Here is a 16816-nt window from a genome sequence, read left to right on the forward strand (position 1 = left end):
GGACCCCGCGCGCCCGGGCAGGGCGCCCCCCCGCGCCTTCCTGGGCTGCCATCCCATAATAGGCACGTCCCCCTCCCGCGGGGAGAGCGCAGTGGGGAGAGGAGGGCGCACTGTGAGGACCCCCCCTGGAACATCCCATAATAGTCACACCCCGAGCGTGCACATCCCATAATAGTCACACCTTCCCCCCCCCCCACTTCGCGCCCAGGCTGGCATCCCATAATAGTCGCCGGGAGCCACCGTCCAGCCCGGCATCCCATAATACTCGCGGCCGCCCGCCCCGCACCCGCAGGGTTTCGCCGCCGCCCCCCTCCGCCCTGCTCGGGGGCGCGGGGCCCGCATCGGCTCCGGCCCGGGGCACGGGCCCGACCCCTAGCACTGCGTGGCCTCCGCGCACCTCCCGCCCTCCTGCGCGCTGGCACCGGCCCCGGGCACAGGCTCCGGGCACCGCCCTCCCACCGCCGACCGTCCGCGACCTCGGGGTTGAGCGCCCGGCTCGCTTCCTTGACCCGTCCTGCCGTGCCCCATCCCGCACGCTCCCCACTCGGGACAGTAGGACCCCTCCAAGGCTATCCATGCCCGGCGCGGTCGCTGCCACTGCCAGCCTGTGTGTGGGGAGCCCGCAGTGACTTTGGTGCCTCCCCTGCACCTCGGGGCTTCCTGGCTGCTGGTACCTGCAGAACTTACTACCCCAGGATACGCATTCATTCTCCCAGGCAACTAGCGACAGGACAGTCTCAAGCGGTGCCAAGAGAGGCTTAGGTTGGACCTCAGGAAGAATTTCTTCACGGAAAGAGTGATCAGACATTGGAATTAGACAGGTAAATGGTGGAGTCACCATCTCTGGAGTTGTTTAAGGAAGCTGGATGTGGCACTCAGTGCCATGGTCTAGTTGCCATGGTGGTGTTCAGTCAAAGGTTGGATTTGATGATCTCAGAGGTCTTTTCCAACCTGACTGATTCTGTGATTCTGTGATCCATGGCATGTCCACATAGTCCATTCCTCCCTGTCACCCAGAACCTTGCTCCCTTGCTGCAGCCTCCACCAGGAAACTCAACATCGATTTACACAGACGGGAACAGTCTGTAGGTATAAGTATACTCCAATTATGCACATGCAACTGTGTCATTAATTTCCCATTAAACAAAATCACATCCCATAATGCTGCCTTATCCTCCATTGAGCATTTTCATAACACTATTAATCTCAACAAAGAGGCGCAATCCTGTCCGTCTCTCCCAGTAAATGTATGGGTGTCACCAACTGCGCTCCTTGCCTCCCCTGTCCCACACCTGCTGGTGCATGTGCACATTTCATCCTGCCACAGTAAAACATGCCGCAACACAAGTGGAGGATTGGCTGTTTACACACTGCAACAAGTTGTTTACAGATCCTGTAACACATGCTGGGCTCTGTCTGCTAAACCTCACTGAAAATACATCCACGCATACAGCGGGCATGCAGGTGCTCCATAATGCCATCCCATCACCTCAGCCATGTGCTGAAATGGCTCTGGCTATTGGCAAGCTCTCCCTCATTACCTGTGCATGCTGGCTTTGACTGCCTCGTTGCACCGGCACCTCTGCTGAGATACCACCAGGCACCACCACATCTATGTGCCCATCTTCATCGCATGCTCCCACAGAGTTCCACAACACACAATACGTGTGTAGCCACTCCACAGCATGAGTTGCGCCTCCCGTGCCCTCGTTCCTGCCTTGCCAGCAAAGACTAGACCAATACATCCCAACAGGCCATTGTCCCCGCACATATAAAAATCCCATCTGCACATATAAAAATCCCACCTACCTCTCCAGCCATCAGCAGCACACACTCCGTACTATCCTTGTACATAACTTTGCCCACGGGATGATGATGATGCTCTCATGTATCTCAGCTCCATGCAGGAAAAGTGGCAGGAAAGCACTACAGAAATATGTGGTGAGTGACACCACCACCAAACTCACAAGGACCTCTGAAGGATTTCTCATTCCTTCCTTTGTGTGCTGACAGCTGTAATCCCCTCTTAACAGGAGCCAGGCGGACAGCCACACCAAATTCCTGAGCTGAGCAGTCCAGCCCCAGCCAGTGACCACCAACTCCATGTTTGCCTCTTTCCCCCAGTGGCCTGGCTGCAAGGAGAGAGGTGTGATGCAGATGCAGATGCAGATGACGATCCTGAAAGGGAGCTAGGTGCTGGGGCTCTCTCTGCAGGTGATTCCCAACACTTCCGCCAGAATGGTTGTGTTCTGAAGAATCCTGTTTGCTGCTGGTTAGAAAATGTGTGCCACAGTGCCTCCGATGCTAAAGCTTCCCAATGAGCCATCACCTCCCTGAAATTTTTCTCTGCATGACATATGAATACATTTTTTATCGTGAATGTGCCCAAGTTTCCCCACCTCAGCTCCACCTCCTTTTTTCCTTTGTAACTTGAAGTTTCTTAATCAGCAGAAATCTTAATTTTCCTTCAAACAAAAATTCCATATGTGATCATGATTAAGTTTTTACTGTTTGTGATGGCCAAGTAAATTAAATGGATTTTTTAAAAATCTAAATATTTTCCTTTGATGAGGCTAGATTTCCGTCAGACAGATTTCCACTTATTTGGATGCTTTAAACTTGGAAGTTGCTGTATCTTACTGTGGTTCAATTGAACCAGTTTAATTGAGTCTTTTGAATTTACAGCACTTGGCTTGGAAACAATTACAGCAAGATCTGTGTAATACAGTCTTCCCTACCTGTGCCGATGGGTGTCAACATTGTGAACAACCCCATGGCACACTTCTCATGGAGCAAATGCCTGCAACATCCTGCTTTGGTGCTGCACGTGTATTGGGAAATCCAAACTGGCCAGAGGACCTTCCACACACCCCTGCCCAGCTCTGCTTCCAAGAACAGCTGGGTGAAAAGGGCTCTGCAAACTGGGGTGACCTCTAAATAATTTCTGTAGTTCTGCACATGGTCTAAGTTAGTCAAGGGTTCAGGTCCCTGCGTGGGACCCAGGAGAGTCCTGCCCTGTCTTTTGCCACCTCGAGGGCAGTTGCCCCTGTCCAGACTTTTATCAGGCCCACAGTCCCTTCTCACTTTCACTTTGAATTTACGTTCACTTTTAAATGTATTTCCTCAAAGTAACAAGAAGAACAAAGTTTTAAACATTGTTTCAACCTGGAACTCAGGGTCGTCGGCTGGAAACTTCCGTCCTGTGTGTTTCAGTGCTGCCCAGCGTGGGAGGAAGGAACTCCAGAGCAGTTTGGAAAGAGGGGAGATTCTTCATATGAACCGTTCATATGTGGGGCACAGATAACAGACTACAGGCTTGACATGCTGGTGCAGCAGACAGTGTGATCTGAAAGATCAGTTTATGGTCTTTCAGGCTATTTTTTGTCGGCTTCTCTTGCGTTCAGTAATGATACAGAGGGGCTGATGGGTTTAGACGCTGGGCACCGCAATGCTGCCACTGTATTGCTTCATTTGTGTGCTAGGACACAGCCATACTTCTCATGTTCTCCTCATTTTTGCTGTTTCCTGGACTGAAGGTTGCTCCAGCCAGTCTGTAATATTTGTTCTATCAGGTTACATACAACCAGTAACACGAAAAATATCTTTCAGTATCTGCGTAAAACTGGCAGCCCCCGATGCTGTTCTGCAAAGGCTGCAGCTACATTTTACCTCTTCCTTTAACCTGGTTTTGACCATTTGTGACTAATGTGGATGGACTTACTCCTCCTGTTTGCCACTCAGCAGCCCTCTAGGCTCTTCAGATCATACTGATGCTTGCCATGACTGAACTAAGGTGTTACCACATCTGCCAAGGAGCTCTGAAAATCCCAGGATTTCTGAGAAGCCCTGCCCTTTTGTTCTTTCTTTTGTAAAGCAGAGAATTTTGCCTTAGATAATTTTTTTAGTGGGGGGTGGGGATCAAACTCTGAGATAGGTAATTTTTACTTTGGAATTAGCAAGAAAATGGTTCAAACTTTCGCTCGATATCTAGTTATTGTCCAAGAGTCTGTGTTTCTTCAACATCCAAGTCCCCCTGCTCTTATTTTAAACTATCTTGTGAGAATCCTGTGTCCCTAGCACTAGCCAAAGTAACTGTTCTGGATTCTGCAAGTCTCCCCCAACACTACAAAGCTTTTTCCTCTGCCCAGGACACGCTACTCCACTCCCAGCTTTCTATAAAGTCTCCATGGCAAGCTAAGGAAATCTAAATGACCAATTTTCATTGTTGTTTTCTTCATCATGCACCCCCCTTCTCCTTTTTTCCTTATTTAGTTTGAGTGTTTTTTATTTCAAAGAAAAGCATGAGCTTATTTGTTTAGCCAAATAGAAGTATCTTTACTTTGGTGTCAGACACAGAAGAAAATGATGCAGGAAAGTCTCCTTGTCTCGTGGAGAAAAGACAAGAGTCCTTCCTGTCGTGTCCAAGGAGCTGCTCCTGTAGAAACAAATGCCACTGGAACAAGAAGCAGAAAGAAACTTGCACACAGAGGATTTTGGAGTGTACAACCAGAATAAGGTCAAGAATCACTCACAAGACTACGTGTGCTTCTTTTTTGAGAACATTCTACTGTCAATGGAGGATCGAGTCTCTCTCTAACAGCCGCCTAGGTGAGGGCTGCCCATATGCCAGCGTGACTCTGCATCTACTTCCCGTTAGGGGAAGAGCATTTCAGACTTCGCTCAGCACTCGTCATGAGCCTCGTCTCCTGTTTTGCCAGGAGAAGGAGGGGGCAGGGAGAGCAGCGTGGCCGTGCAGCCAGAGCCGCACCGTGTCAGCCAGACGTGCATGGTGCAGAAGGCAGTGCTGGCGGCACAGTACTGAGGCGGGGGAGAGATAGAGAAGATTGGGGGTTGCTCAACCCCCTGGAAATCAGAACGGCTGATCTCTATCTCTGTGTGCTTCGATGGTTTGTTTGCTTTAAAAAACATCACATACTTGGTACTGACACCTATAGCTAAGGTTACTCGATATTTTCCATCACAAGTCTGTTTTCAGTTACTCAGAACTTTGCCAGACATCAGATAGTCAGATTCGAATTTTCCATATTTATTTTCACTTTTTTTTTTTTTTTTCTGAGGATGGAGGCACTTAGTAAGTCGTAAAAAACAAATGCTATTTTGCAATTATAAAGATTTGACTTTGACACCAGTCTTTTAACATAGAATTATGTATATAATGAATAACAAAAGCTGCAAGCAATACATGAAAGTTAAGAATGCTCATTAGTTACCATTTTCAGGTTCCCATTTCCCTAAAGTGCCTTAGAGGTGACCTGATCCCCTCCCCTCTTCACGAAACAAATACTTGGATCGAGCCAGGGAAGGAGCCAGTGGTCTCAAAGGGGCTGCAACAACAACCCACTGGTTTGATCTGCCTGGACTGCAGTTCTGCCATACCTATTTTTACCTCCAGTATCAAAGCTAGTGCATGCTGGCAAAAAATCACTAACACCGACACACATCTCTTGAGCTCATTTAGCAGAAATACTGAAAAAACAGGCTGGGACAGAACTCTCCTTCATCTCCTACCTCCAGCTGGATCTGGGAGAGGTGTTTCCAGCGCTGCACCCAGCAACAACTGTGCTCCAGGGAACAGTGCTAATTAGCCGGGAGGTTGCATTCTCCATTTGGCTGGGTGAGAGCACCACTGATGCTGAGCAGAGCTGATGGACTCGGGTTGGCTGGAGAGGAGGAGAGTCAAATCTCGATGGTGATACCTACTGAGTCACCACGGGGTCCAATCTGGGCAGGGGTTTGCAGAGCTGCCACAGCCACATATGTCTGGAGGAGGTTTTCCCTCATCTCGGGCAAGAACCAGACCAGGTACTTTGGGGCTGTGCCCCCGTTGCAGAAAGCAGGGATCACATATCAGGCTGTGCTCTGGGATGGACTGAGCAGGGACATGTCTCGCTTTGTGCCATCCTTGTGCATGTTTCTTGAACTTAGAAGTCAGAGCTTTGTGACACTTGGACTTAGACGGTAAGTTTCTTCCTAAAAATGATATGCTTGGGACTAATGTACAGGTGAGATGTTGAGATGCTCCACAATCCCAGTTTGGATGGCTGCGGGCCATTCAGCTACGTTGGTATCAGAATTCGCTTGCGAGGGCAAGCAGGAGTCCGCAGCCTCGCCATGCTTAGGACCCGCCCGAGGGTTCCTATGGAGCCCACGTGCAGTTAGCAGCCACGCGCCCGCCCCGGCCTCTGCCCCGTGCCCGGCGCATCCCCGCGTTCCCATCCTCCCGCCGCGCTGCCCCGAGGGGCGGCGGGGCACGCGCGGCCCCACCCCGCATCCCATAATAGTTCACAAAGGCGACTCCATCCCATAATAGCCACCCACGGGAAACACACCATGGCAACCACCCCCCCACCCCACCCCTGCGCCATCCCATAATACACGGCCGGCTTTATTGGTCCCGACTGAGGAGGGTAGGGGGGGTTGGGGCCGGACGGGGGCACCGCGGGGGGGTCCCGGCGGGCACCGCCAGGAAGCCTGGCTGGGATTGCAGCCTTCCCCCGGCATCCCGCAAAACCCCCTCCTCCTTCCTGATGCATCCCATAATACTTCCCAGGGAGGCAGCCCCGCTCTAAGGTAGAGCCATCCCATAACAGTGGCTCGGTCACACCGCGCTGGGAATGGTGCCATCCCACGCCCCACGCCGGCTGCGGCGGGCCCTGCCATCCCATAATAGCCGCTCGCTTCCCCCCTCTGCTCTTTGTGGGGCATCCTCCTCATCCCATAATACTCCCCCCGGCGGCACGAGCGCCCGCCATCCCATAATATGCCCTGCCACCCACCTGCCCCCCTCCGGTCGCGGGAGGCCTCGCCATCCCATAATAGTTGCGGCTCGCCCTTCCCCCCCGCAGAAGGGCTCGGCATCCCATAATACTCGCCGCTTGCCATCTCATAACGCCGCGGCTGAGGCCTGACCTCGAGGGCCAGACCTTGCCTGCCCCGCTCAGCTCGGCCCGGCCCGGCCCGGCCCGGCCCCCCCCCACCCCTGAACCTCCCCTCTCCTGTCTGCCCCCGCTGGGTTGCCTCACCCCAGCCTCGCCGTTGTGCTCCGCTTTGGCTTCACCCTCACCTGGCAGCCCAGCTGCCACTGCTGTTCCAGCTGCTGCCTTGGCTACGCACCTTCCTTGAGCCTTGTTCTGGGTGCCCCTAGCCCGTGCTGGGCCCCTCACTGTGGTGCCTTGCCCACTCAGCCCTCAGTGTCCACCCCCAGCCCAGGCACTGCCCAGCCACCATTGAGTCAGCAGAAAAGCACAAAGCTGGAACAAGTGCTGTGTCATGACACCCATGACATTGTGGGTGCCTGTCTGGTTTGGATGGAGCCCCTACTGCGGGGGGGCCCAGGCTGCGCTGGCATGGCCTTTGTGACCACTGAGCCCTGACCTGATATGCCACGTGCTGTGGTGCCGTTGGAAAGGCCTCCTGCTGCTTGCCCACCCACGGCCACTGTGTTGGGGTCGGCTCGCTATCCACTCACATCCGCATTATCATGTGTCTGGTATGGAAGATAACTCCTCATTTTGCCATCCACTCATATTGAGCATATTTATTTTATTTCTGAAGGCAGTTTTTACCACTGTCTTTGGGTTTTACTTTCATCCCCATCCCCGCTTTTGTGCCCCAACTGGATTTAGTGTTACAGGCTACAGGGAGTGTTTCTGAGCTGCTCCGTTGTTTTCCTGGGTTCTTTCACTACCTTCCGTTAAAAGTACAGCTTAGCACTTGCAACATTTACTTCTTGTTAAAGCCAGCAAATGTGTCCTGATAGCTAAGAGAAGAATAGGAAGTGTAAGCCCCAGAAGCTGAAATAATGACGTGCTGATACGCAGAAAAGAACCAAAAACCTGTAATTCCCTATACTCTGAACGGAAGCTACAAAACCATAGACTTTGTGGATTAAAAAGTGGGCTGGGAAATAGTAATGCACAGCGACAAGAGGGTGAGGTGTTTCCTTGTTGGATCGAATGCAGTAAAGATACCTGCATCCATTCAGTCAGATCCTAGCAGAACATTTAAAGGGATGAGGTTTTAGACCAGCAGCAGCTGCAAGGAAAGGCAGGAAGTATTCTCTTTTCCCACGGCTGCTGCTGTTTCTAGCAGGGAAGGCTCTCCATTAGCCCTCATTCCAGTGAAACCAGAGAACGGATCTGCCAGGAGCATGCCCGCGGCTGTGGCCACCGGTACCGGCAGTACTGGTGAGGTGTGGTCCCTTTGTCTGTTGGCTTTCCAGCAGCAAATGCAGGAGCCCCCTTTGCAAACTCTGTTTTACAGGGAGTCCCCCTGTGGCAGATCTGTTTTACAGGGAAAGCATCTGCAGGGGAGCATGAGGCGGTCGACGATGAAGTCGGCAAATTGCTGCCCGTTTAATATTGCCTGTCATACATTTTGTTTGCAGATGATCCTCTGGCATCAGTGAGAAACAAGCGAACAAACACACGTAGCACTCTACTGTCTTGGAGAGGGAGCTCTGGACTCGGAGAATGGAAGCCCTGAGTCCTTCTGACAATTCTTACCACTTGCTTTATTTAAGGTTTCTGTGCACTTGGGCATATACTAAGTCGGTCTCCAAGCCTGCATCCTTGAGAAGATACCTCTCTTTTCCTGTCTTTTCCTTCAGAGTAGCTGAAGGGCCAAGCAAGGTCATGCCAGTTTGAGCTAAACACTAGTTTGCAATGTATGGACCATACCATACCATACCATAACCGTACCATACCATACCATACCATACCATACCATACCATACCATACCATACCATACCATACCATACCATACCATACCATACCATACCACACCATACCATACCATACCATACCATATTTGCATATTATGTGTTTAAAGTGACTTTACATCTGTTTAGTAAAACATCAAGAATGCCTAATGCAGAGGACGAACTTTAACTGCTCCAAGTCTGGTTTAATTGGATGAATCTGTGGTTGGGCCACACGCTTGCTTAGTGGAAATCTGTCACAGTTCGGGTGCTCTTGTCCCCTCGCTGTTCACTATTGACCTCCTGCAGTAGATGTTGCTCCTCTCTTGGCTCTGGCAACGGAGCAGATGTGCCTGCTCAGTGCCTGCTCCAGTGGGAAGTCCAGCTTTTCATGGCACAACAGCTGCAGGAGGAGGGCTGAGCTAAGAGAGCTGTTCTGACTGCAATGGCCGTGTATGGACCCTGCTGGAGCATCCCATTTGTCAGAGCCTGCCTACCCTGCCAGCAGCCATTTTCTCCTCTTCTCCTGTTCTCCTCACCCACCATGTCAGGTGCTGTAGCATGCAGCCTTTCTTGTCTCGCACCTCTCACAGGCAAACAGGGTGACTGCTGCAGCCAGGCTGCTGCTCCAGGGATCAGGAGCCATATTTCTGCAGGAGCGAGAGTTGCCACCCAGTGTCTGTGAGCTGCAAGCAGGCACAGGAATGACATTAGCGTCCTGGGCAGTGAGCCATGCCAGCCTGCAGGCTCTCAGTTTGATTGCACTCAGTGAACAGGTGCCTCATCCTTTAAGAACACACCAGATTTAATTATACCACTTCAAAATGTTCTGTCTTAGGTGAGGCTTTGAACATGTCCACATTACCTGTTTATAGAGGTGTGACAAGACTGTTTTTAAGTGGGTTGATTTACATTGATGACATTACTAACAGACCAACTACATTATGAAAAGCTCCAGCTTTTGAGTTTGACCTTCTTTCTTTCCACAGAAATATTGTAGGCTTTGTGTGTGAGTTTGTTTCCAGCTATCAGGCCTCATTTTCTCATCTGCCTCACAATTCAGACAAAGCTTCTGAGAAGCCTGGCTCTATGGCAAAGCAAGTCTCATATTCTTGCCTTATTCTGAAGCTGCTAGGGGTAGCAATGTGATTGATCCCGGAGTGGCAAGTTCAAACTGCAGATTTTTGCAAGGAGAAATTTACTGGCAGAGATGGAATTTGACTGACTGGGCATTCCCACTGTAAACCATTCAGTTGCATGTAATTTTTATGATTGGAGCTGAAATTTTCCATTCTGGCTGTCTGCCTGCATCTGATTTTTTAATAATTTTTGTTTTCTTTTTGAATATGGTTTCAGCCTGTACATTAAATCTACTCAGGGAAAAAAAAGCAGAGCAAAACATTTTGTTTTGAGTGCTAAAGTGTATGTTAAAAAGAACAGTCTTTTGCCCAACTGCTTTGGAGGAGGAAGCTGAAGCCTGTGGAGAGCTGTCCTTGTGTCACAGCTACACTACTCACTGTCCCCATAAAAATCCATGCCAAATTTTGATAAATAATAAGCCTTTAAAAAAAATATCCATTTCACACATGCTCTGTAGGGACGTTTGAGGTTTTCCCATGTAGTTCTTCCAAGATCTGCTGTCAACACTGTCTGACAAAGGTGGGATAAGGTTGTGTGAATGCCAGTCATCTTCTGTAAGGACACAACCGCTGGTGGCTGCTCTGGGCCAGGCAGGAGGAAGGACGAGCAGCTGAGTGAAAAGAGAACAGCAAGTCCCTTGGGGAAGGGAAACATGGAGAGCAGATGAGGGCCAGGAGCTTTATGATACTAAGTCTATTGTGAGGATAAAGACAGAAGGAGTTACTGGAAAACAAAGGGATGGAAGTGGAGAAAAGAACCTTGCCTGGGTGAATAATGTGACTAGATGGAAAATCAGAGTACATGGGATTATAAAAGTCAAGAGTGATTGCTGTAGTGGAAGCAAGGCCTAGAGAGAGGGAAGAATATTTGAAAAAGCAAGCAGCTAGTCTTGGGAGCTGTGGAGAGAGCAGCAGTGTTGGAGCCAGTGAAACGAGGAGAAAAAGAGAAGCTAAGAGTGGTAGGAGGGGTGTGACAACATGATGTGGAGATAGGAAAGAACAAGCTGTGCTAGACTCATTAAAGAACCAAAGAGCAGGAAGAGCATTCAGATAACCGAGCAAGGAGACTTGAGGCAGGGGGGTGGGCAAGGAGCTGGACAGGTTGGCATCAGTGTCCATCTTGTTCTAGGGGCACAAGCAAACCTTTAGATTCTTGCATCTCATCATTGTTGAGTCGTGATTCAGGACTGGGGCTGGCGGCACTTCTATCTTGAAATGTTACAGGAGAGGAAGAAAAGGAATGTAAAGTAAGACAGAGGGGATTCTACAACAGCTTCCAAGCTGTAATTCTCCACATGGAAAAAAACCACAAATCAGTTAGTCCTAAAAAAGATCTTCCTTCACCAGCTCATACATGACAATCTGAGACAATCTTTGGGACAAAAGAGTATTCCTCCTGGTCCCTACATCCTCATTTGCTCCCTTTCCAGACTCCTTGGTAATGTCACAGAGACTGGACCAAATGAATGAGGAGTGTTTATTTTAAAGTCCATGAATCCTACCTTTTGTTTGGTGGGGTTTTTTTTTGTGTGTGTTTTCTTTTGTTTGTTTGTTTGGTTTGGTTTTTGTTGTTTCTTTTTTGAAGGGTTGAGTAAGCAGACCTGATAGAAAGCTCTTTACATGTAAAAGGGATAAAGTGCTCCCAACATCTGTGCTCTACCTCTTCCTAATTACTATGTGCTCTGCTCACCTCCCCTCAAAGTTTCCATATCTGCCCTTCACACTTGTTTGCTGCCCAGGCTGTAGAGGAGTTTCACCGCATCGCATCAGTGTTGCTGATGGGCAGGAGACAGGGACGCCAGATCTGGATGTAGTCCATCCAAAATCTGTTGAAGGCTGTGGGATTCTTCTCCTTTATCCATCTTTAAAAATCTGTGAAGCCACAGACAGTGAAGTGGAACAGGCTGAGAGTGACTGAGCCCTATGAGGTGGGCCATTCCTAGACGTTTGTCTATCTCTACAATAACACCTGGTATGTTTGCTGACAGATGCAGTCACCTAGACTTGAAGCAGAAACAAGAATGACATTAAGAAACTTCCCAGAGCAGCACACAGGGACAATGTTAGCTGTTGGTCTTCAAGTCTTGTATTACCATATTTTTAAAAACAATTCTTTAACAGCCAAGTATACTCCACCAGACACCCAAAACAAGGACATTGCACCTTACCAACAAAGTTTTCAGTTTACCCTGCCCTAGTTGCATGTACAGGCAAGTGGAATCTCTCTTTTTGTAATTTGACCCCTTTTATGGATGCTCAAGGTTATTTCTTCCCCTTTCCCTGCCCCTCCCCTCTCCCCCACCTCCTCTCCACCTGGAGAAGTTATGAGAGCAACAAAATGTAAGAGATGCTGACTTGCCTTGACCAACTTTCTCTTCAAAATTATACCCTGGAAATAATTCCCTCATCTATCTGATAAAGGAACTTGAGATTTGATGCAGGCTTGGTGCAGGACAAGGAGTATCAACTGCACTCAGGAGTTACATGAGATCAGCAAGCTGTAAGCTCCAAATGGCTGCAGATTCAGACACAAGTGAGACCCCATCAACTTCCTAAAGCATCCATCACTGTGGCATGAGTCCAAAGAGATGAGACAAAAGGCCATTCTGGACATTTTCCCTGGCATCCAAACGCAGAGCCTGAGCTATGAAGATCCTGTGTTCTTGGTAGGGTCACTGTGCTGTTGATTTCTCAACATACTCCTCTAGCAAAGAGCACAAGCATCTTCTCCAATATGTCTCAGGGCCTTTCCTATTTATTTCAGGCTTTATTGCAGCCTGATTTCTCACAGGCAGCCTTGGCAATTTGAAACATAAAGCTGGACAGCTACCCTCTGTAGCATTCTGCTGCTTCCAGGAGCTTGGCATGGGGAAGAGCTGTCTGTCAGATTCCAAGATCCAGACCTACCACCCTGCTCACCCTGCCAGGCAGCAAAAGTAGTACAAAGCTCAGACAGATCAAACCATCAGCACCTAGGAGGTTATTTCTTAGGATCACTAATACCACCCCCATGCTAAACACAAGGTGGTAGGAAACACTTTTTTATTAAATTAGTTTTTATTTTCCTAAGTTGGTAGAGGCTACCCCCTATAGAGGGCTATGGAAGTCAACCCAAGGACTGAAATAAAAGTGGTGAAAAGCGCAGGGACAGTCAGCTTCATCCCATGTTTTGATGCCTTTGGGAAATTGCTCTCCCAACTGAATTACATTTTTGGTACTGAGTCCCTCAGGTTTTTGCAAGAGTAGTTTTTCTTAGTACTTCCAGATTGCATATCCAGACAGTGGCATGAGGAAGGACAGCATGGAGGGAACAGAGAGCACAGGGTCAGGTTGGAAGAAAGTGAAACAGAGAATTACATCTATGACAGGGTCCTCCAAAGCTTCAAAAATAGCTCAAGTGATGAGCCTGACCATTTTCCTTTGACTGATGTCACCCTGCTTGTGGCAATGATCCACTTACCAGAACTGACAATATATTGCTACTGGCAGTTACTCTGAAACTAAAGTCAATAAATACCATTTCTAAATTAAGTAGCCAGAGAATTTTCCTATTGCTTCTCCTATATTTAATTCTTCCTTGTCCAGTAAGTCACAGTGTTTCACCCATTACCATAACTTTCCCTAACCATTAGAAAGTACAAAGTGCACAATGACAGAATGGCCTATGTCACTTTTTGTCTGTCTAACCCTTTTACTTTCTAAATTTCTCATTCACATTACCTTTGGCTAAGATGGCACTTTCCTCTTGGTTACAGCTGTGGGCTCTTTCACTAGGTAATAAACTTCATGTAACCAACCACCAGATCCACTGATGTTTTTCTCTCACTGTGTTTCTTCTGAATAATTCCCTACATCACGTCCCTCCTCTGGAGGCAGGTGCTTTTGGAACACCAAGTGTGCTCCTTGGTGGTTCAGGTTACATTCCGGGTGTGCAAATAAGGTGACCTGGTGAAGAAGACAACCTCCAGTTCCCAGGTCAACAACAAATGCCTTGCCACCCTTTGCAACATGACTCCAAACAAGCTGGCTTGTGGCAGTGCAGGTCCCTTCCCTGCCTACAAATAGTCACCAATAATTTTGGCAAGTGCTAATGAGACATCGTTACTGCAAAATATCTCCCACATGTTTCCCAGTTGCAGATCTCCCATAGCATGTGTGCCACTCCCTGGCTCTGTATCCTGGGCACACACTTTCAGCCACTGTACTGCAGGGACTGCTGTCCCTCAGCTGTAGCAGCATGTTTCCCCAACACTTCTCTCTCCTTTTGTTTATTTATTTATTTATTTATTTATTTAACCTCCCTGTCCCCTCTGAATAGGCTGTAACTGGGGACTCAAGCACGCTGAAATTATGCAAATTGTCCCACCGTTTTTTTTGTAATGCTAATTATATCAAATGCATGCTCATCAATGAGAATGTCTAATTCCCTTGCTCATTATCTAGATGTCACACACTGATACAGAAGCATTTGCAAAAATTAATCTCCTCATAACACAGCGTTTGTGAACCCCTTGCCACCAACTTCACAGCTCCTGCCTCCACCCCAGGACCCCCAGGTGATAGTGGGCATGAGCACATCCACCAAATTGCGCCCAAAACCCACCACTCCTTTGGTTCTTCCTATAGAGGAAGGAAGCCTTATCATGGGGCTTTGGTGTTTAAGTCACAGAATTGCTTAGGTCTTGTATTTTTGACTTAAATCAACAGGAGTGACACGATGGATATGTGCTATATGGCACTCCAGAAAGTACATCCGAAGTAGTTCAGAACATACGTCTTAGCTATTAAGTTTCCTGCCTGCAAAATAGTAAGAATACCTTATCAGCTAATGGGCCTCCTGAGAATGACGCTAATTCAAATTTATGAAGCCATTGGATACAGGGATAGTAAATACTACAGAAAAGTGGGAGAAGATCAGGAGCCCTGCTTGCAGAATGGAGTTCACATATGTGTAGTACACAGCTGATGGATTTGTATACAGCACAGAAAAAACCCAAAAAAAAGCAGAAAAAAGCAAAACGTCACTTTTTTTTTTCTCTCTCCGTGACCGATGTTCTTCCTACATGGTGAACAAAGAAGGGGCTTCGAGGGGAAAACAATCTATCATTGCTTAACGAAGTACAACCGCGACACGTATGCACAAAGAGTCAATGAGGAAAAAAGTCCAGCATTTCTGGACTCAAAGTGGAGGGGTGCGACACCTTCTGTGGGGATGTGCTTTCATTTATGGAAACTCTCCCTAAATGTCTGAGTTCAATCTGAGTTTGCCGAGTTCTGATCAGGTAAAATTCTCAGGAAGACCCTGATCCGTGCCACGGGCTAAATTACTTCCAGATGCTTTTGTCATTCTGTTCTTTACGCCTTACCGGGATGTTACTGTCCAACAACAAAATTAACTTCTTTTCTCCCCTTGCTCCTAGCGAAGAAACACTCACACATTTACTAACTTCAGTTTTACAGCTTCTTGCCTTTATTAACATATTTTTTTCCATTACAAATGCTTTTCTTCCAAAAACTGAGAGGAGCCGCTTTGCCCCGGTGCATCTCGGAGGGGACCGGTGCTGAGCGAGCGGACGCCTCTGTCCGGCGCGGAGGTGCCGGGGTCCGTGTGCCTAGAGTCCTTTCGGGGTCCCGCCGGTCCGGCCCGAGGCGCCGCCGGGTGCCGCTGTTGGCCGCGGAGAGCGCGGGGCGGGCGGGGAGCGGGGCGGGAGCGGAGCCTCCTCCGGCCGGCTCAGCACCGCCTCCCTTCCCCGTCTCCCCCGCCCCCCTCCCCCCGCCTTTTTTTTTTTTTTTTTCTTTCTCATGTTGTTAGAAAACCTCTTTTATCAATCACCTCGAGGTGAAAACTTTGATCCTCTCCCTCCACCCCTTGCTTTCCTTGAGAGACAAGTTCTTCCTTGTTCCTTTGTATTTCAGGGGCTCAAGAGGAGGGTTGACTGCCCGTGAGGGGGACAGCATATGCAGGACAGGGAGATTTTACAGCTGCCATGGAAGCCTTACCACTGTCACTGTCACTGTCTGAAACAGGTAAAAGCAGTCATAGCTATGCTGACTTTAGTACCTGCAGACTCCCTGATAACCTCAAAAAAAAAAAAATAATCACCAGCATAGCAGGTTCTTCAGTGATATTACACTATTTCTTCTAATTTTGTGCGGAGTCCTCACTCATCTCTATCTTGCTGCTCAAGATGCTGTGCGAACCAAACAAAAAAACCAAACCAAACCAACCGACAACAACAACAACAACAACAACAACAACAAAACCCACAAAAAACCAAAAAACCCCAAAAAAACCCAAAACCCCCAACAACCCAAAAAACCCAACAACAACAAAAAAACTAAAACAGAAAAAAGATCCATGCCCAAAGATCTGTTCGAATGTAAGAGCAGAGACAGTGGAAATGTGGGAAACAATAAGGAAACCCTGAGCCGGTTTTGGTCAGCAGAATGTAGAGCAGCATCAGCGCAGCGGCAGCCTGGCCTCTGCCGAGATGCTGTTGGCACTGCAGAATATGTGAGTTTGCAAGAAAGGCTTCAAAAGCAGCACACAAGATGTGAAGTTTTCGCTGCATTCAGCCACAGGATCAAGGACTCTGCAGCTGAAAGGCAAGCAGACAAGCAAAGTGTAATCCGAGCAAGAACAACTCTGGGAGGCAAAGATAATGAAAAAATGCCTGGGATGTCAGATCAGCATCTAAAACACAAGGTCAGGGAACCGTACAATTATTTAGGTTGGAAGGACCTCTGGAGGACATATGTTTCAACTCCCAGCAACGGGGGGAAGTGAAAGGCAGGGCTACCTCCCAAGCTCAAAGCAGGCACAGCTGAAGTTGCTCAGGGCATTTGTAATACAAAATACATGTTTTGTTGTAGGGATACATCTAGCATGGGAGGCACAGAACCAGTACGCAGTGGAAGGAATAAAAACAGAAATAAAAGCAATTTGAAGATAAGGTC

The 16816-nt window shown here is 48.5% G+C and overlaps 1 long non-coding RNA gene across 1 annotated transcript; it reads right to left on the reverse strand.

The window, feature by feature from the left end:
* Positions 1–3826: 3826 nt before the first annotated feature.
* On the reverse strand, positions 3827–6962 carry LOC122149373. The gene is made up of 3 exons (XR_006162935.1): positions 6798–6962; positions 5530–6157; positions 3827–4435 (listed from the first exon to the last, which is right to left on the reverse strand). It is a non-coding gene; the product is annotated as an uncharacterized LOC122149373 (long non-coding RNA).
* Between the last annotated feature and the right edge of the window lie 9854 nt (positions 6963–16816).

The sequence above is a fragment of the Catharus ustulatus genome, chromosome 2 (assembly GCF_009819885.2).
Source record: "Catharus ustulatus isolate bCatUst1 chromosome 2, bCatUst1.pri.v2, whole genome shotgun sequence".
In the NCBI taxonomy this organism is placed as follows: domain Eukaryota; kingdom Metazoa; phylum Chordata; class Aves; order Passeriformes; family Turdidae; genus Catharus; species Catharus ustulatus.